Source organism: Schistocerca piceifrons, chromosome 3 (assembly GCF_021461385.2).
Source record: "Schistocerca piceifrons isolate TAMUIC-IGC-003096 chromosome 3, iqSchPice1.1, whole genome shotgun sequence".
NCBI lineage: Eukaryota > Metazoa > Arthropoda > Insecta > Orthoptera > Acrididae > Schistocerca > Schistocerca piceifrons.
This window is the reverse complement of record NC_060140.1, coordinates 611,894,771-611,917,005: the sequence shown is the minus strand read 5'-3', so window position 1 is coordinate 611,917,005 and position 22,235 is coordinate 611,894,771.

Below are 22,235 nucleotides of genomic sequence, written 5' to 3'. Positions count from 1 at the left end.
TAGAGGATACTGGTCAAGACTAGAGAACAGCTTCTACAGTGATATATCTGGAAACTAGTACCTGCCAAGATATGGGCCGATCTCATTCCGCTGCGAGCAGTGACGCCACGGTTTGAGGCACCGTGTCACGGATTATGCGGCCCCTCCCACAGGAGGTTAGAATCCTCCATCGGGCGTGGGGGATGTGTGTTGTTCTTAGCATAAGTTAGTTTAAATTAGTTTAAGTGGTGTGTAAGTCTAAGGACCGATGACCTCAGCTGTTTGTTTCATTAGGAATTCACACTCATTTGGACATTTGAACCATCTCATTCCCGTCTCTCCGTTACGTAGATGTAGATACCGTAAGCAGCGGTGCATGTGGTTACCAAGCAGCCTGACACATTCTTCAGCCATTCTTCGTAGTGAATCACTTGTTCTGTCAAATACACCTGGCTCCATACGGACTGTGTCACACGAATTGGTCACACACTCCTGATGTATTTGACTAATACAACTGCCTTTAAATGTTATCACAGTCAGAAATCCAACGGATTCAGATAACAGGGAAGCGATGCTACCGGACAGCTTCGTCCAATCCATCTCCCACGAATTGTTGCGGAGAGCTGGTATAATCGCCCTACCGGTTAAGATGGTAAAAGGTTCGGATTTTCAGTGCTTCAGCACTTTACAGTTTGGTAAACTGAAGCGGAAGGGCTATTATATTGACAGTGTCTGGTGGCGAGAAAGTGCTATTTGATGTAGGTGGAAACAGTTGCAATACATTACCTTGGACGCCGTCGCTATTCTAACGAACTGATACCCAAGAGTGAATATTTACTTTTGAACATTGGCGTCGGATTTGGTTTAACTTTATGTGAAATCGGGTTTTGCATTGACTGTGCGACATGCACTAACGGCGACAAAAAGGCAGCCAGTCATTTTCATCACTTCGTTAGTAGCGACCAACGTTAAGTCTTGCCAGGCAGAAAGGGACTAGAGAGAACATGTAAATCTTTTCACAGGATCAGTTTCTATAGGTACTATGAACTAATATTAAGTAATTCATTCTTCATGTAACTCAACAGTTTAAGAAATAATAGACACCTTCGCATTTCGATATCATGGAGACACCACCGAAGAGATCAGAAACATTAGCCCTACAGAACAGACGCAGTCGCCTTCCTCTTCCAGAGAAGGAAGCACGTTACATTTCTTTTGTTTTAAACAGAAGCAAGAAGTAATGTTACCTGCTGTCATAATTTATAGTAGCGTCTACATTATCTCTCTACTGCGGAGGTGTACAGTGCCATGAATCTCTTTTATGGGGTATTACACAATCCATTGCCCATGAAACGCTACGGTGAGGTATTGTCGCACGAACCGTAGATTCGGGTTGTCGCTCCACTGTAGATAAACCACAGTCGTTGACTTTCTGCAAAGCTAATGTTATCCAATAGCGCTGATGATTCATCGCGCAGAAATCGGCGATATTCAGCAGCTGTCACTGTGTTTGGTGAAGTGTTTGGCCCTATGATACTGCCACTGACAGTTCTGCCCGTGTACTGATACTATGCGATCCTGATGCCTCACCTCCATCATTGTTCGAGGACTTTCATCTGCCTATTGTGGCTGTTTACTAAATCTCTTGTGAATTCTGCCAACACCATCGAGTACCACACATTACTCGTTACAAGTAAAACGGCCCATATCTCACCTGGTATTGGTTGCCGGACAAATAATTATAGAAACTTTTCTTCTGTTTTCCACCAGTGCTACGTCCTGTAGGTACAAGTGACACTGTTTTCAACCTCGGTGTATAAGGTTGTAGGAAAACCTAGTTATCATTCAAAGACAGTGGGGTGTTGTAGTTTCATGGAAAAGGTAACAGAACTCAGGTTTGTGCTTGTAGTCCAGGCAGCGAAACAAGTTAGACCATGCTTGCAATATTGGTAGTGGACTAGGTCACCGACATAGTGCTATTAAAAATGGGATCTTTTGGCCAGTTTTAAACATGAAACGTTACTGTTAGTCATTCGGAGAAGTCATAACTCACAATAAAGTATCTGGTGTGATGAACCACCTTTTAATGATGCATGATCTTCACTCCTTTCGTCTCACTGAAATCACCAACCACCTTCGTGTAAGATATGTCACCATCCTATTTTTTAGCTAAAATATTGATGAAAGTTACTGCATAACTCATATGACTGTGTTCCGTTTCCTTTGATACGTGAATACACTGAAATTTAAAAAAATATAAAATCCTGTAGCACTACATTATTTTATTGAAGAATGACTGTAACATCCACCACCGGCAACAAACTTTGGTCCATGTGGGGTGAGCAGTATGAAATGATTAATAAATGTCTGCTGAACTCGAACTATCATCTAGATTAAAAAATACGTGATTTTGGCAGTATATAGGGGGATTCAGCTGCGCCTATCTATGGGTTTTATGTATTGTATTGTATTGTATGGAACTGTGGACCTAGAAACAACAGAGAGGCTACGACCCCACTGTAGTCGTCAGTGGTACACAACTCCACAACAGGCTACAGCAGTCCACTCACCCCACCGCCGCCCCACACCGAACCCAGTGTTATTGTGCGGTTCGGCCCCCATTTGACCCCACTGGAAATGTTTCACAGAAAACGAGTGTAACCCCAGTGTTTGAGTGGTAGAGTAATTATGGCGTATGCGTATGTGGAGAAAGTCTTTGTGCAGCAATCGCCGACATATTGTAACTGAGGGGGAATAAGGGGAACCAGCCCACATTCACTGAGGCAGATGGGAAACCGCCTTAAAAACCATCCACAGACTGGCCGGCACACCGAACCTCGACACTAATCCGCCAGACGGATTCGTGCCGGGGACTGGCACGCCTTCCCGCCCGGAAAGCACAGCTAACCAGGCGGGCTGGGTTTTATGTAACTCGGAATGACTTCAGATGCCACGAGAAAGATTTTCATATCTTCTCCTGAGCTACACGGCTGTGTCCAAACTATTAGCACAGTAAGACATCGTGGTCTCCTGACCTTCATTGCCTACATATTCCGCCCTCACAATCATATTCCGCACATCAAGACACTTCATTCGAACCCAAACTCGATAAGATGAAGTCAATGTTGTATGAATTCATGTAAACGATATGCAAATAACTAGTAAATCGCAAGTGGGCACCGAGATTGAAATATTCAAGACACGACGGTCACAGGGGCTTTTAGTTTGGGAGAGGCAAACCACATGGCGCGGGGGGGGGGGAGGGGGGGGTCCCTTCAGACGTTGGCCGGCGACCACCCATAGAGCAGACAGCGTTTGCCTGAGTGAAAGGGAGAATGACCCCATGTTTGGCTTAAAACCGAATTCCGTTACATTGTGTGGCACCGCCCAGCCTACGCATTCTTTACAAACGTAGCACACAGTTTCACAGTTTCAGAGCTTTTCACAGGGAGACAGCAAACGCCAAACGCTGATGCTGCAGATTTCCGGATTGGTTGCCTTAAACGAAACATCATTCTCCCATTTCAGAAGAGCAATGCTGATTGGCAGACAATATTCCTGATGCCTTGAGCTAAAGGAGTACTGGAAGGGACCAAAAGATATACCCCTTCATGTCTGGCGTGGAGAGGGGCCGTTCCATTGTCGCTCTTGGAGCGAGAACACGCAACGAGAGAGTGTGCACTCGTACGTGTACTCAAAGAGTAAGGAACAAGTCTCCCCTCAGTACTTCACTGGGACAGCACCTCTGTCGAGAGTGAATCAGAGTGAGACTCTATATTGATTCCCTGCAATTAAGCATTGTTCACTGTGTTGGCTGCCACACTTATTCTGCGGTGTGAACGGACAGAGTTATAGTTAAATGCCTGCGAGCGAATTTTTTGAGTGGCATCGCAGTGGACTGCTTATCTGAGAGGTGTACCACGCCAATAGTCAGATTAGGGGCGAATAGGAGTCCTTGACTTCTTCAAGGTGTAGGGAGAGTTTGATTGGTGAAGGTCAATCGAGATAGAACGAGATTTATCTTATTTGTCAAGCAGCGAGCAGTGCAGACAGCAGTCATCGCAGCTTATGGTATTGTGCGCTACAGCTCTTGCGAGCCCACTATTTCCTCCACAACATTACACTTCACTGCATTTTACACGTGACAGCCTCAACCCTACCTAGCAACATTCTAACGGATAATTATTCAAGTTGAGTAGGTGCGGCTGTCAGCCATTCTCCCAAGTCAATAACAATCTTAAACTTTGTATAGAAACTCCATTAGCGAATCCTATCATTAAGAGGTAACTTCACATTCTGAAAAGAACCCAGAAATAACTTGTTCAGTTCATAACTAAATGTGCCATTGTGATTTCTCAAAGTATTAACAAAATAAATAATAATTTTTGTTAGTTTCATGTTTTTCTTACACTAACTAGCACTACTCCAGTACCCAAGTATCCCACTAGGTACATAAGAAATTTTGTAAATTGTTGTGTCATTCCCTTACAGTGGACGACTCCAGAATTGCATCTTGCAGGAGCCACAGGCTACATCTCAGATTAATCCATCAGAATGACAGAATAGCAACAACACGTTCACCACAGAAAATGGCGACCATGCCAGGATAGGTAAAATAGGTAAGCTACCAGGATAGGAAAGTGTCAGGTAGTTAGGTATGGCACGTCGCAGTAGTAGCACTTTGAAGAACTTTATTCCATATACTAAATAGCTATTTGCAAAGACTGTGATCAGAATAGATACAGGTAGTGAGGAAAGCAGATGCGTAGGGAAAAAGCGTGTGTTATTGTGTTGAAAAATTTTGCATTATTTTTTATGATTTTTGTGTAGCTGTTAGTGCATAAGATTTTCAGGTGATAGGCACAGACGCAGAGTGACGCACAGACGCAGTGTGACGCAGCAACATATAAGTTGGAATTAAGAAATAACATTTTTCTCCATTTGCAAGAGCACAGGTGGAGATTGGAGACTGTAGCAGAGCAGACAGAACATTCGCCGAGAAGTCACGACGTTGTTGTTGTTGTTGGTTCAACCAACTGGTAAGTGCTCATACAGTTTTATAGATAGGGTTGTGGTGTGTTGAAAGAATTTCTATGTTAACGAGAGCACAATCCAAAAGGTTACGTGAGAGACAGCAAGTAGACAAGATGGGGGAGAATCAACCAGATAGACAGGAAGTAAACGGGCTTATTGAGAATGGGACAGAAGGTGAACCTGAGAATAGGACAGACGGTGAATCAGAGAATAGGACAGTCGGGGAGCTGCAGAATCAGCAGGCTCAGTTAGACTGGGATAAAATTGAGACAGATCAGACAGATGGGAATCGAAGGGAAGAGAACATCGGATTTACAGAATATGAGAATCCAGGTAGGGCATATTCTGAGCCAGAAACAGACAGCTCACGTAGGAAATGGCAAAGATTAGAAGCGAAACGAGCACAGGAAACGCGTTTGTTTGCCGCATATTCAGGGACAGAATACGCGTCAATACAGTTAATGAACCAGCAGTTAGCTAACGTTCAAAGAGAAGTAGACAGTGAGGAAGAGGGGGGACATTTAGAATACGCCGAACCTATCGTACACATTCTAAATATTCCCCAACAATAGACACAGAATTTTGCGGAGTTACGAGCGCCACGAAAAGGTTCCGTAACATACGCAACTGTACCTGCAAACACAAGACATACACAACAGAGAGGGCAGAATGCAGAGTTATTTGCGCCACGTAATGGTTCAAGAACAAACGCAGCTAGTCCTCCACACAGACAGCAAGGGTTATTGCAGTTATCAAACTTAGAAACGCCACAGCATAGCCCAGTAAACGACGTAACTGACCGAGTAGAGAACAACAGATCGAGAAACAGAATACACAGATGACAAAAAAGTATCAGGAATTGAAACAGGAATTGAAACAGGATAATTAGGCTATCAAGACACATATCCAACAGGTTAAAATCCAGATGGAAAAAGGGATCGCCAGAATTGATAGCCAGATCACTCAGATAAACAACGACGCGAAAGAATCTAGAGAAAGACTTCAGGTACTAACACAAGGTCAGCAGCAATTACGCACTGAAGTGGACAAGGTCCAATTGGACATCATAAACGTTGACAAGAAGGTGGAACGTTTTACGAAAAAAGCCACTCGAATAGCAATACAAATTTCGGAAGAACAAGCAATTAAAAGCGAGGTCGCAAAGGTTGCACTGAAAAAATGTGATCATCGGATCAATAAAATAGAACTTAAAAACAAAGATCAGCTTGAAAAGCTTCGAACAGAGTTGATACAAACTACCGAAGAAAAGATCGAGACCGATTACACCCGTAGCGAAACAACTGACGCGTCAAGCATTAATTCGGTACACGAACACGCGCCGTCTAAGAAAGTTCAAGTAGAACCAAGGCTAGACGTAACACTCGCGCAGAAATCGAAACAGGAAACCCCGATTAAAGTAATACATGACATGCCACAGGACCAGGCACAGTATCTAGAAAAACGGAACACGTACATTCAGCCGATACCAAACGAAAGACAGGCAACTGAACCAGTAAATCCAGTGGCACAACATAATAGCAGCACAGGTACTATACCGCGAACGACGAGAGTAGAAACACACGAACAACACTTTTGTTCACCAATGATACGATATGACGCGGATATGAGGCAGGAAATTGAGAATAGGCAGACAGGCAGAGAATCAACACGACGACACAAGCAGTGGCAGATTATTTGAGTCCATGAATCAGCCACAAACCGGATTTATGAGTAGATATGATACAGACCGCTTCCTTACAGTTAGAAAATTTCAACATTTCAAGGAAGAAAGCAGTAGCTTGCATGCACGCACATTCATCGATCTGTTTCAAGTAGGCTTACCAAACCACTGGAGCGTAGCTCACAAACTTGACCTCATTCGTGCACACATGACAGGGACAGTAGCAGAGGTGATGCAAAAGATCGCGGCTACCTGTACGTCTTACCTACAGTTCAGAACAGCATTTCTCGAAATATATTGGTGTAAGGAGGCGCAAAACAAAATTAAATACGAGTTACTTCAGATGACACCATATGAAAACTCAGGAGAGAAAAGCGTGGTAAAATTCTTTGATACAATGGACAAAAAGATTCATTGCCTAGACAAACCATACAGTAACGGAGAGCTCTTACGTCTATGTAAAATGAAATTATCGGTAAAGTATCAACAGGCGACAGTAGGAAAAAATGAAAATACCGAAGAATTCAAAGAGGTTTAAAGGGAACTTGAATTTATGTTTAAAGAAGACGAGGTGAAAGAAAAAAGAAAGGAAAGGGAAGAGCAAAAGGAGAGGACTAGGAACGAATATTCCAATAATAATAATCGTGATCCTAACACAAATAATTTCAGGCAAATTAACAGACAAGGACAGTGGCACAATGGAGACAATTGGCATAGAAACGGTAACCAGAATGGTTGGTACCGAAATAGGAACGGTAATGGGCACTCTTACAGTGACGGATATGGGCTTAGGAATCAAAATGCCAACGGTCAAGGGTACTTTGAAATCAAATGGTTTAAATGGCTCTGAGCACTATGGGACTTAACATCTATGGTTATCAGTCCCCTAGAACTTAGAACTACTTAAACCTAACCAACCTAAGGACATCACACAACACCCAGTCATCACGAGGCAGAGAAAATCCCTGACCCCGCCGTGAATCGAACCCGGGAACCCGGGCGTGGGAAGCGAGAACGCTACCGCACGACCACGAGCTGCGGACGTACTTTGAAAGAGGTCACGATGTTAGAAACAGCAACTGGCGAGACCAGGGCGCGAATAATTACCGATGAAATTATGGTCCACAGAGACAAGAACAACACATCAAAGGGAAACCACAAGTAGAAATTAGGCCACCAAATCCTGAAAAACGTAAAGATCGACGGGAAAGAGGCAGAGGGGCAATCGCAAATCGTGTACTAACCACCAAATCAAAAAATAAATTAAGTATCAACAAAATAACACATTAATTAAAAGAAAAAGAGACAAAATACACACTAATAATCTCTTGTAGTATCAAACACACTACAAAATGCACACAAACAATAAATGGTAAACAACAATTAAAAGAATGAAGAAGTGGCAGGCTATAAAAATGATAGATATATGCTTTAATTAAATTATCATATGAGAAATAAATAATAGTCTTCTCCATTTTTATAAACGTTGCATTGTATAGAGTCAAAATTTCTTGTTGTTTGTGTAAAACAAAACATTGTAAAAAATTTCTCTACACGAAAAAAGGGATATCGCCACCAACACCAATCACCAGCTCCCTTAACACCAGATGCTTCGAGATACCTACAGAGAGTGTACAGACATATTGAGAAAGCACTTAGGGCAATAACAACAACATGAAGACCAAAGCCACACTGGAAATGTACAGGGCTATTACAAATGATTGAAGCGATTTCATAAATTCACTGTAACTCCATTCATTGACATATCGTCACGACACACTACCGATACGTAGAAAAACTCATAAAGTTTTGTTCGGCTGAAGCCGCACTTCAGGTTTCTGCCGCCAGAGCGCTCGAGAGCGCAGTGAGACAAAATGGCGACAGGAGCCGAGAAAGCGTATGTCGTGCTTGAAATGCACTCACATCATTCAGTCATAACAGTGCAACGACACTTCAGGACGAAGTTCAACAAAGATCCACCAACTGCTAACTCCATTCGGCGATGGTATGCGCAGTTTAATGCTTCTGGATGCCTCTGTAAGGGGAAGTCAACGGGTCGGTCTGCAGTGAGCGAAGAAACGGTTGAACGCGTGCGGGTAAGTTTCACGCGTAGCCCGCGGAAGTCGACGAGTAAAGCAAGCAGGGAGCTATACGTACCACAACCGACGGTTTGGAAAATCTTACGGGAATGGCTAAAGCAGAAGCCTTACCGTTTACAATTGCTACAAGCCCTGACACCCGATGACAAAGTCAAACGCTTTGAATTTTCGGCGCGGTTGCAACAGCTCATGGAAGAGGATGCGTTCAGTGCGAAACTTGTTTTCAGTGATGAAGCAATATTTTTTCTTAATGGTGAAGTGAACAGACACAATGTGCGAATCTGGGCGGTAGAGAATCCTCACGCATTCGTGCAGCAAATTCGCAATTCACCAAAAGTTAACATGTTTTGTGCAATCTCACGGTTTAAAGTTTACGGCCCCTTTTTCTTCTGCGAAAAAAACGTTACAGGACACGTGTATCTGGACATGCTGGAAAATTGGCTCATACCACAACTGGAGACTGACAGCGCCGACTTCATATTTCAACAGGATGGTGCTCCACCGCACTTCCATCATGATGTTCGGCATTTCTTAAACAGGAGATTGGAAAACCGATGGATCGGTCGTGGTGGAGATCATGATCAGCAATTCATGTCATGGCCTCCACGCTCTCCTGACTTAGCCCCATACGATTTCTTTCTGTGGGGTTATGTGAAAGATTCAGCGTTTAAACCTCCTCTACCAAGAAACGTGCCAGAACTGCGAGCTCGCATCAACGATGCTTTCAAACTCATTGATGGGGACATGCTGCGCCGAGTGTGGGAGAAACTTGATTATCGGCTTGATGTCTGCCGAATCAGTAAAAGGGGCACATATCGAACATTTGTGAATGCCTAAAAAAACTTTTTGAGTTTTTGTATGTGTGTGCAAAGCATTGTGAAAATATTCAAATAATAAAGTTATTGTAGAGCTGTGAAATCGCTTCCATCATTTGTAATAACCCTGTAGGTTGCAACCAGGTTGGACTTCAGGAGGACAACGCGGAGCACGGACATTTCATATGTCACGACACTGCTACACAACGGAAGAGCATGGGGAGAATCATAATACGAGACAACAATGAAGGTACAAAAAATTACTACGATCTACAAACTCATCAAGTAACATTTGGAAAGGCAGTCAGATCCTACAAATCCTATATCACTCCTACACTAAAATTCACATATTCCTAGCCCAAGAAGAACAGAAGAATACAAGAAAGAAGAGAAGAACAGAAGATGCAAGATGAAGAAAGGGAAGACCTTTCTCTCCTATCCTACAAAGCAAATTGCTACAAACGTCTTTCCATGAACTTTGAGGCATGGCAACTTCTACAACCACCTCTCCAAATATAGACCTTGAATCGTCAAACAAATACAAGCGAACGGCAAACGGAATATTAAGTAGTAAAAAGAATGGTTCAAATGGCTCTGAGCACTATGGGACTTAACATCTATGGTCATCAGTCCCCTAGAACTTAGAACTACTTAAACCTAAATAACCTAAGGACATCACACAACACCCAGTCATCACGAGGCAGAGAAAATCCCTGACCCCGCCGGTAATCGAACCCGGGCGCGGGAAGCGAGAACGCTACCGCACGACCACAAGCTGCGGACTATTAAGTAGTACCAACAAACATTATCTACAAATAGACTCAGCAAAATGAACAGTATTCTCCCTACCACATCATCAACATTGCCATACTGAACCAGGTGTGAAGTACCAAGATGTCACAGCACAATATTGGGTGACGATCGTCAGTAGTCAACTGCAATCATCGAACTGCCATACCGCCCCAGGTGTGACAGCAAAGGAATACCAAGACATCACTGTTTATGCAGTAAACCACAGTCATCATCGTCGGTTAAAAGTACCACACCATGATGACCATGTCAACAAGTAAGACTGGGCATCGCATGCTAGAGTGCTTCTCTCATGATTTGTGATGCCCATACAAATGAGTCTTCCAGTATTTCAGTGGGTATCGTCGAGCACAGAAACTGACACAGCACAAAACGAGAAGACAGATAAAATACAAATGTAGAGTTATGAAAATGATGTATTGGTAAAAATATTTTTTCCTTTTTTGTAAAAGTAATTATTTTATCATATATGTAAAGCCCATAATGTGATAGAGACCTTAAAATATTATGTAAAGAAAATTAATTAGTATAAGTAGACAATCTCAAAAATCCCTGTAAAGCCAAGTTAGTTTTTTATATAAAAAAGGTTTTGGTTATTCATAGATTAAAAGAGGATAGAATAAAGAAAAACACTTCTTCACTCTTAAAACAGTGACACAAAAAAAAGGAAAAATAATGCCTAAGTAAATAAAACAAAGTCACACAACAGAGCTTTTGCGAACATTCACGCGAAGCTTAACCAAACAAAAGATATAACGACACTAAAACATGATACACTGTACACTAACGAGTTTAGAAAAATTAATACTGTAATAACAATTATTGGAAATGAAAAAGAAAAACAGACACACGTACTGGCAATGACAAAGAATTACAAACTCTGTAAATTCTGTATTTGCCTAACAACAAAACATAAATTGTAGAATTAAAAAATAGAAACAATAGCTACAAAGAAATCATTATTGTTAAGAATGGCTGAGAAAAGTTTATTGGAAAATCTAAAAGAACAATTTTGCCTTTTCTCGGCATTGACAAACCCCAGACAAACATTTTGTCACAAGGAGGGAGGTATGTAAGACGTCGTGGTCTCCTGACCATCATTGCTTACATATTCCGCCCTCACAATCATACTCAGCACATCAAGACGCTTCATTCGGTCTCAGTAAGATAAAGTCAGTGTTGTATGAATTCATGTAAACGATATACAAATAACTAGTAAATCGCAAGTGGGCACCGAGATTGAAATACTCGAGGGTGGCGTACACACACACATTCAAGACATGACAGTCGCAGGGGTTTTAGTTCGGGAGAGGCAAACCACACGCCGGGGGGCCAGTCCCTTCAGAGGACGAGTCAACCTATCTACGTCGGCCGGCGACCGCCCACCGCCCGTAGAACAGACAGTGTTTGCCCGAGTAAAGGGAGAATGACCTCTTGTTCAGCTTAAAAGCAAATTCCGCTACACTGTGTTGGAGCGCCCAGCCTATGCATTCTTTACAGACATACTATGCAGTTTCAGAGTTTTTCACAGGGAGACAGCAAACGCCAAACGCCGATGTTACAGATTTCCAGATTGGTCGCCTTAAACGAAACGTCATTCTCCCGTTTTAGAAGAGCAATGCTGATTGGCAGATGATATTCCTTATGCCTTGAGCTGAATTAGTAATGGAAGGGACCCAAAGATATACCCTTTCACGTCTGGTGTGGAGAGGGGCGGTTCCATTGTTGCTCTTGGAGCGAGAACACGTAACGAGAGCATGTGCGCTCGTACGTGTACTCAAAGAGCGAGGAACAAATCTCTCCCCAGTACTTCACTAGGAGAGCAAAAAATGACTCTGAGCACTATGGGACTTAACTGCTGAGGTCATCAGTCCGCTAGAACTTAGAACTACTTAAACGTAACTAACGTAAGGGCATCACACACATCCATCCTGAGGCAGGATTCGAACCTGTACCATAGCGGTCTCGTGGTTCCAGACTGTAGCGCCTAGAACCGCTTGGCCACTCCGGCCGGCCACTGGGAGGGCATCTCTGTCGAGAGCGAATCGGAGTGCGATTCTTTATTGAGTCCTTGCACTTAAGCATTGTTCACTGTGTTGGTTGCCACACTTACTGTGCGGTGTGAACAGACAGAGTTATAGTTAAACGCCTGCGAGCGAATTTTTTGAGTGGCATCGCGGTGGACTGCTTATCTGAGCGGTGTAGCACTCCAATAGTTAGACTAGGGGCGAATAGAAGTTCTTGACTTCATCAAGGCCTAGGGAGAGTTTGATTGGCGAAGGTCAATCCACATAGAACGAGAGTTATCTTATTTGTCAGCAGAGAGCGGCGCAGACAGCAGTCATCGCAGCTTACGATATTGTGCGCTACAGCTCTTGCGAGCCCCATATTTCCTCCACAACAGTATACTTCACTGCATTTTCCACGCGACGGCCTCGACCCTACCTAGCAACATTCTCACGTATAATTATTCAAGTTGAGTAGGCGCGGCTGTCAGCCATTCTGCCAAGTCAATAACAACCTTAAACTTTGTATAGAAATTTCCTTAGCGAATCCTATCCTTAAGAGGTAACTTGACATTCCGAAAAGAACCCGGAAATAACTTTTTCGGTTCATAACTAAAAGTGTTATTGCGATTTCTCAGAGTTTTAACAAAATAAATAATAATTTTCGTTAGTTTCATGTTTTTCTTACATTAACTAGCACTACTCCAGCACCCAAGTATCCCACTAGTTACGTAAGAAATTCTGTGATTTTTGGTGTCATTTCCTTACAGCGGAGGACTCCAGAAAATATTTATTGCTGAAAGTTTTTCAGGCATTTCTCTTCAGAACGTTAGGAGCGTCTTTCTGACTTCTGTAGTAGTGTGGGGGTGGAAATTGCATCTTGCAGGAGCCACAGGGTAAAGGGTACATCTCAGATTAATCCGCTGCACAGAATGACAGAATAGCACCCACATGCTCACAGTACTACAGAAAATAAATTAACAAGACCTTTTCGTAGAAAATGTAATGTAGCTAAATCTTGCACTGGGATACGTTTTCGCTAAAAGCTTCAGTTTTCGAATTATTCGGGAAAACGTACAAAAGCGTCCTTCAAACGCTTTATTCTTGAATGACTCGAAAACTGTGGTCTTGAATGCAAACGTATCCCAGTGCAAAATGTAGCTGCTTGAATTTCCTACGAAAAGGTATTTCTAACTTTTATTCTGCATGACTAGTAGAGTGCATGGAACCAGCGAGAGCATATGAAAAGCTCGCCCGTGCTTTTTGAAGGCACTGTAGAGTGCGTGAAATCTTTGGATAGGGGCAGCTTAACCGCAATGTATTCCGAATGGTTCCAATTAAAGTGCAGTTACTCACAGGGGTCCAGTGCGGGCTGTAATCATGGAACAGCAGCGAATGTGTTAATGTGGAACCAATTTACGCTGGAAAAAAATTAGTTTCAATTTTGCCACCAGGTGCAAATGTGGCGCTGTAGAACATCTCGTCGACGTCTACTGTGCTTATATTGAAAACTGTGTAGGAGCTGGTTAATACTAACATCAACATTACGCCTTTCTTACTTATTACAAACGGAAACGTTTCTATAAATCTTTCTTGCATTCATAGCGCCAGATTTACATCTGTTGGCGAAAACTGGAACTAATCCTTTCGATCGTAAGTCGCAAACCTGCCGACCTTTACTGGGAATTTTAAAGAATTACGTGTACAGAACCCATGATGTAGACCTAGGTGATTGTAGACCCCTTCGATTATCTCTGATTACAGATGGCCTACTATCAGACGCAAGAGCAGCAGTGTAGCAGCTAAAGAGTAGCAGCGTAGCCTGGCTACAGGCGCCTGAAACTGTCGTCTCGGGTTCTGTCTGCCCAGTTACATTTCACAGGTGCACAACAAAGGCGGGTGGGGGGGGGACACAAAGTTTTGCGGAACTGGGGTCTGCTGCTTCAGATCACGTTCAGATTTCGTCGAATGGTCTTGAATTGGTCTTGAATGGTTGTTAGTTGTTCCAGTCTGTATACGCAAGCAGAATCTGCCCTCGCGTGGCGCTCCAAATTCGCGTGATCACTTTCGATGGTGTTGCAGCCCCAAAATGTCCTTAGAGAAGGTTTGATACGCTAGAGGGTGTCAGAAAAGTCAAATGTTGCTCCTCGCAATGCGAGCTGTCGTTTTAGATTGCGAAATCTGACAGATAGGTGTGGTTTCATTGGCGCCCTTTATGCCACCCCATGCGACCTTTTCGTGCCTATTATGAGCAGCGGCGTGTTTGGAATGTTTGCTTTGGCGGTCCTTCATAAGAAAACTGTGAGATTCAAGGCTATGCGTCGCGGTTCTAACCTCCATCGCAGAGGCTGCAAAACAAGGTATGAAATATAGGTGAGAGTGGCTGTGGCGATCTTTGTATCGCGTGGCATGTCATTAGTGGAGTTGGGCAGAATCTTGACGAAGATTGGTGAAAATGTGACATCATTAAACCACCCCATACGTCACACGGGCTTCTGAGCCGTGGCCTGTTTCTCGCACTGCGTCGCCACCTTGTTGTTTGAAGCAAGCCCGAGCGTGACGTCGCAGGGCGCCACACTTCTGCACTATTACACTGTACGCTTCTTTGAGCCAAATTTCAAATTTGTCGCAGAAGATGGGAATTACAGGGTCTCGAAAATGGTATCCTGTAATTCTGTTGCGCAGCGATTCCCCCCCCCCCCCCACACACACATACCCCTCTCAAATATATACGAAAGTGCAGGCCCTCATTCTGGCCCCCTTGTCGTAACCCTGAGACATTGAGCTTGTCCTTGCAGCTGCACATGACGTTGTCAGCTATTGAGTACTTCCGCAGCACTGCAACCACTGAGTGGCATCGCCTTGTAAGTACTAAGAAATGAAGTTAACCCTGCCGTCGTTGCAGTTTCTTCCACAACATTTAGCATGTGTTATTTAAGCATTTGTACAGTTCCTTATTTACACTTATGTGCTATTATTAATTTTGTGCATATAAAACACATGGCCAAGTGCCTCGATTTCTCTTAAACATTCTGGTGGCATACTTAATTAACTTTACGTTTATGAGTTAGTAAATTTTGATGATATTCCTCAATGTCTGCAATTGATATTGCCTATGTTTTCTGCTTTGGCATATGACAACTGTTTTATAGAGCAAATGAATCTCACATTGTATTACAAGTTTTTGTTACGAATGTATGCACTGATAATTTTTTTTATTTTTAATTGAATTAGAGTTCTGTATTTGAAGGGATATCTACGTTGTTTATGTTGTGATGTACGGTATAGATATATGTGAATGTTGATAAAGATAGTAAACTGTTCAAATAAGGAGTGAATGTGTCTTACGAATAATTGTTCGAACAGGAATGAAAGTGGATAATCAAGTGAGCCGTCATTGCAATGAGAGTGAAAATGACTCAAAATCAGCAATAAAATGTAAATTAGTAAAATATCTAAGTATGAATGTGGAAAATAATTAGAGAGTAACAATAAAGTTTCCTAAAGAGGACGAATAAATCTCGTAAGGTAGTGTTCCACGCATTATAATGCGTTCCCTGAAATAAAGTTCTCAACCATCTTATATCAGCATTTGGAATGAGTGGACATGGTGGCACTAGGATTGAGGGAATGCTGTGAGTAATAAGATGTATCCTTGGCTAACAACACGTTCCAGTCATCCCGACCAGCCCTTTCTATTGAGAGTAGGAAAGCCAAATGTCAAAAGCTTTCTTGATGTAGTCACACTAATATGAGTCTCAATGCAACTACATCTGCACATATTTGTGCCTGGGGGTAGTAGTGATGATATGTAGTTGTCCATTGACAGACTAGTACGTATCATGTGCAATTCCAAATTGTTAGGAATTTACTTTCATTAATTAATAAAATATTCAATGCTTGTAATTTACAGCGACAGTGACAGCCAGGACTAAGCCATTTACTTCTATGCTAATTTCTGCTTTTTCCTGTTTTACATGTAATTTTCTCCGTATTTCTGCTGGGTACATGATGAGCCAGGAGAGACACAATGAGCAGGCTGGTGACCAGATATTTGGACCACCCGCTGGGAACTGCAGCCTGCCTTTTCTCGGAAAGGCGCAAGATGAGCTGACTGCTAAGAGCAGGTACTGGACAGAAACAGCCATTGACAGGGATGACATCTGTGATGTGGCTTCCTGCAGTTTTCGCATAATTCAGCGCTTCCACCGCACGGGGTAGCCGTCCAGTTTGAGGCGCCTTGCCACGGTTCGCGCGGCTCTCCCCGTGGGTCGTGTGTGTGTGTGTGTGTGTGTGTGTGTTGTCCTTACCGTAAATTAGTTTGAGTTAATTAAATAAAGTGTAAGCCTAGGGGCCGATGACCTCAGCAGTTTGGTCCCATAGGAACTTAACACAAATTTCCAAATTTTCAGTGCGGCCTTTGCGATATGGCGGCCAGGGCCGCAGTCACAGGAGTAGTTAAAGCAGCTTGACAAACTCCTGCATTCGCGGAGAGTTTGAGATTGTTCATGGAGAGCCATCCGAACAAAATAGACTCCAAACAATTTTTTTTGCTCTGGAAAGTCGCCTTCTGGGATGCTATGGTGAGGAGGCAGTCAGCAATAGATAAAGATCATGGCAGTCCGTGAGAAGCAGCTGAGCTGTTTTGTGAGTTGAAATTCTTTTCTCTTTTTAACACACTGGGCTGACGTCTGGTCGCCGTTGTACGTGAAGTAAATAATCCTTGGCGTAAAAAGTTGTAAGAGGGCTCCTCATTGACTAACCTCATAGCAAGGTAGTAGATGTCAAAATGCCAGTTTTTGTAATGTGCGGATGTGGAGGTGATCGCGTTGCAAAAGCATCAAACTTGGCTGAGGAGTGGGAGACTAACTCAGAATTGTTTAAGGACTGCATGCCAAGGAGTATAATGAATGGTTAAGTTTTCAAAATCTCTGCAATGATGGGAGTTAGTTGTCTTGTTAGCAAAAAATGATTGGCCAGCACTCTGCAGAGTTGTTTTAATTGGCCGGGTACGAAAATATTAACATATACTGTTTGGATTACCCATATTTGGGAACCCAGTGCTCTTCGCGAGTCATTAAAACACTCTTTACGACTCAGTTAGAAATTGAAGTTGAATGAGTAGTTCGACAGTCTTCCGGCGGATTCGTGCAATCACTGCGCGACCACTGTGTGTTTTATTTTTCCATAATTCATGTGTAGATTACAGTCTTGTCCCATTCCCCTGAACCGTTCAATCATTGCTGAGATTTTCACATCTTAGATTAATATTGACCAATGTTAATAACTGATAATCTTCTTCTCTTTTGAATCTGATGTTATCAAAACACAACCTTTACTAATTTGTTGTACATGAATGCTAGCAGGGGTATTTGTAACGAACAGGGATTAATGTGGACCACTGTCTCATTCTGTAGGTGGATGAACACGCTTTTTGTTAACCTTGGTGAGGTACAACAGCGAAATATTGTGTGCTTGGCTCACCCAAGTCGTATTAGTTTTCTGTTGTAAGGCACCCTTTTCTTTAAATGCATGTGAGCAATCTGACTGTCATCCAGTCCAACCAATGTGGGTAACTCTGACATCCACAGGGGCATGTAAGCCCCTCAGCTGTATTAACTGAAGTACAATTGTATAATCGTCGGTTCGGCAGGTTTTCAGGAAGGTACTTCCCAACATGCTATTAGTTGCGACGTGCGTTAGGTTATCTGGCTAGAGATGTCTATAGATACAGGTACGGAGGTCTCACTAACATGGTCCTATGGTCCCACTGACCATTTAGCAACAAAATAATGTGCAAGTTTAAGCTAATCTGGCTCCCACAGTTCTGCCATATCACCTTCTTGTCTTACACTCTACAGTCGATGAGATTTGTCCCCTAGATTCTGGATGTAGCTTCAAATCCTCACTTTCCTCTTAATGCCCGTCTCATTATCACATAGATAATTGCTCACTCGTTTCACTACAACATACCAGAAAACACATTAACAATGTCGAAAATACTCAGTACTGCATTGCCTTGCAAAAACCCTTTCATGTTACATCTCTAACCACTTTCTTACATTCTACTGAACTGGCTACCTGATACTCATGTCCCATAGCATATATTTGTTGCTTCTTACTACTTTTTACTTCGGAATACGTTTTTATCATAGTTCTCCCATGTCGTGCCTAAAGATCTGGATTTCAAACGTCGCTTCCTTTACGTTGAATGGGTCTCCCTCGTCACAGCGGCACTATTTCTGTCAACAGCATCATCAGACACACGCATGCAAAAAGGCGTCAGTTCGCCTCTGGGTTCATGGATCTCTTGAATTCAGACTTCCTGTTAGCACAGGAACAAAAACTCGCTACGTCACCAGCTCAGTGCATTACTCGCAACTGGCTCCATTCATTCCTTCCTCTCACTACTCAAATGACGTGGCCTCAGAAACATCATCAGTAACCCTCATATTATCTCATTTATATACACCTTCAACGACGAAGGAATCTACGCACGATGAAGGAGATATCCGAATGGGACGGAAATCGGTAGATCTTTGTAAATGCACAGAAAAACAAATGATTACAACTGCAGAAACGTTGCAAGATTTGTTGAGAAGAAAGCTTTAAGAATTTAAGCAAGTCAATAAAGCGCTGGTCCACCTCTGACCCTTATGTAAGTAGTCATTCAGCTTAGCATTTATTGATTCAATTGTTGGATGTCCTGCTGTGGAACATCGTCCCGAATTCTTCCCATTTAACAAGTTCAATCGTCAGAATTCCGAGATGCTTGTACGGCACTGCCCAGAATGCTCCAAACGTTCTCATTTTGGGAGAGATCCAGCGACCTTGCTGATCAAGATAGGATTCGGCAGACAATAGAAACTCTCGCCATATGCAGGCAGGCATTATCTTGCTGAAAAGTAAGTCCAGGGTGGCCTGCCATGAAGGGCAACGAAACGCACCGTATAATATCGTCGACGTACCGCGGTATAGTAATGGTGCCGCGGATGACAACTAAACGGGTCCTGATATGAACTGAAATGCCACCCCAGACCATCACTCTCGGTTGTCGGGAAGTTCGACGAGCGAAGGTCGGGGTGGTATCCCAGCGCTGTCCGGCAAGTTCCCAGAACATGTCTTCGGCCTGAAATTGAATTGTCTTCAATGATGAGTCCCAATCCGAGCTGAACGCTAATGATCAGCGAAGACGTTTCTGGAGAAGCCCCGGACAGCGGCGAGATACCATCCCGAATGTCGCCCGCCATACGGACGGACAACCAGGAGTGCCATTTCTTTTCATAGCAGAACCCATTTGGTTGTCATCCGTGGCACATTTACAGCATAGAGGTATGTAGATGATATTCCAAGCCCCGTTTTGATGCCTTCAAGACAAGCCATCCTGAGCTTACTTTTCAACAAGTCTGGCTGCATATGGTGAGAATTTCTACTGCTTGTCTTCGTCTCAACAAAAGCGACCTTGGCCAGCAAGGTTTGCCAGATCTCTTCCCAATTGAGAATGATTGGAGCGTTATGGGCAAGGGCCTCCTACCATCTCGGAATTTTGACGATCTGTTCCGCAAATCTGACAGAATTTGGTACGATATCCTCCAGAACATCCAGCAAGTCTATCAATCAATAAATTTAAGAACATAGACATTCATAAATTTTGCCTAGAACAGCACATGGAAGCGTGTGCAACAGATGTAGAATTTCACAAAAAATCCTTCATAATATTAAGTGTATATCGAGCACCTGCAGGTAACTTTAATCTGTTTGTAAACCACCTTGAAGCTGTACTGGCCCATTTAACAACCAAAAACAAAGAAATAGTGGTTGCTGGTGATTTCAATGTAGATTTCCTTAAACACTCTCCCAGAAAGAACTTATTTGAGTTAGTAACACTATCATTCAACTTAATTCCCACTGTAAAGTTTCCCACTAGGGTAGCCAATTGCTCACAAACAGCCATTGATAATATCTTTATAGAAAAGTCCAACGAACAAAATTATATTACAAAACGAATAGTCAGTGGCCTCTCAGACCATGACATGCAGTTACTTCTGTTAAATGTAAATACTGCATAGGATATAAAATCTGCTAAATCTGAGCTCAAGAGGGTAATCGATAAGCCAAAAATTGGTTATTTTAGGACACTCCTCAGAGACATTCACTGGACCGATGTTTACAGTGCTCATGGCATGAATGAAAAATATAACACTTTTGTTGATAAAGTGCTTACCTTATTCGAACACTGTTTTCCCCGAAAACTTACCAAGGTTAGAGCAAAGTCTACAAAGAAGCCATGGATTACCCAAGGAATAGGGGTATCTTGTAAAACAAAAAGAAAACTGTATCTGTCAATCCGAAACAGATCCGATGTTGATGCTATAGCACATTACAAGAAATACTGCAAAATATTAAAGACTGTAATACGGACATCAAAGCAAATATATTACAAGGAAAAGATAGTCATATCAGATAGCAAAATAAATACTATATGGGATATAGTGAAGGAGGAGACTGGTAGAACCAGACATGAGGAGGGACAACTAGCATTAAGAGTAAATGATATATTGCTGACAGACATGTATAGTGTTGCAGAACTTTTTAACAAACATTTTATAGCTGTTACTGACAAGATGGGGTTGTCAGGTTCACAGATGCTGCTATGGAATACCCCAGACCAGACATTTGAAGTAACTTCCATAATATGGATTTGACCCTCACTACCCCAGCAAAAATAAAGTCCATCATAATATCTTTAAAATCAAAAATATCTAGTGGGTATGATGAAATATTAACAAAGTTAATTAAAGAATGTGATTCTGAGTTAAGTAACATGTTGAGCTATCTATGTAACCAGTCGTTTATCAGTGGAATATTTCCTGAATGGTTGAGATATGCTGAAGTTAAGCCACTGTTTAAGAAGGGAGATAAAGAAATAGCATCAAATTTCCGTCCAATTTCACTTTTGCCAGCATTCTCAAAAATTTTAGAAAAAGTAATGTACAATCGGATTTATAACCATCTTATCTCAAATAACATACTATCGAAGTCATAGTTCGGATTTCTTAAGGGTTCTGATATTGAGAAGGCTATCTACACTTACAGTGAAAATGTGCTTAACTCATTAGACAAAAAATTGCAGGCAACTGGTATATTTTGTGATCTGTCAAAAGCATTTGACTGTGTGAATCACAATATCCTTTTAAATAAATTAGAATATTATAGTGTAACAGGAAATGCTGCAAAATGGCTCAAATCTCATATCTCTGGCAGGAAACAAAGGGTGTTATTAGGAAAGAGACATGTATCAAGCTATCAGGCATCATCCAACTGGGAACTAATTACATGTGGGGTCCCACAAGGTTCCATTTTAGGGCCCTTACTTTTTCTTGTGTATATCAATGACATTTCATCAATAACATTACCAGAAGCCAAGTTCATTTTGTTTGCCAATGATACAAAAATAGCAATAAATAGCAAATCAAGTGTAGTCTTGGAAAGGTCAGCTAATAAAATATTTTTCGACATTAATCACTGGGTATTAGCCAATTCCTTGTCAGTAAACTTTGAAAAAACACACTACATGAAGTTCAGAGCTTGTAAGAGGTGTCCCACGAGTATATGCCTAACATACGATGACAAGCAGATAGAAGAAGTGGAAAGTGTTAAATTCTTGGGATTACAGCTTGATAATAAATTCAACTGGGCGGAGCACACCACAGAACTGCTGAAGCATCTTAACAAATCTCTATTTGCAATGCGAATTGTGTCTTACACATGGGATATAAAAATGAAAAAGCTGGCATACTATGCTTACTTT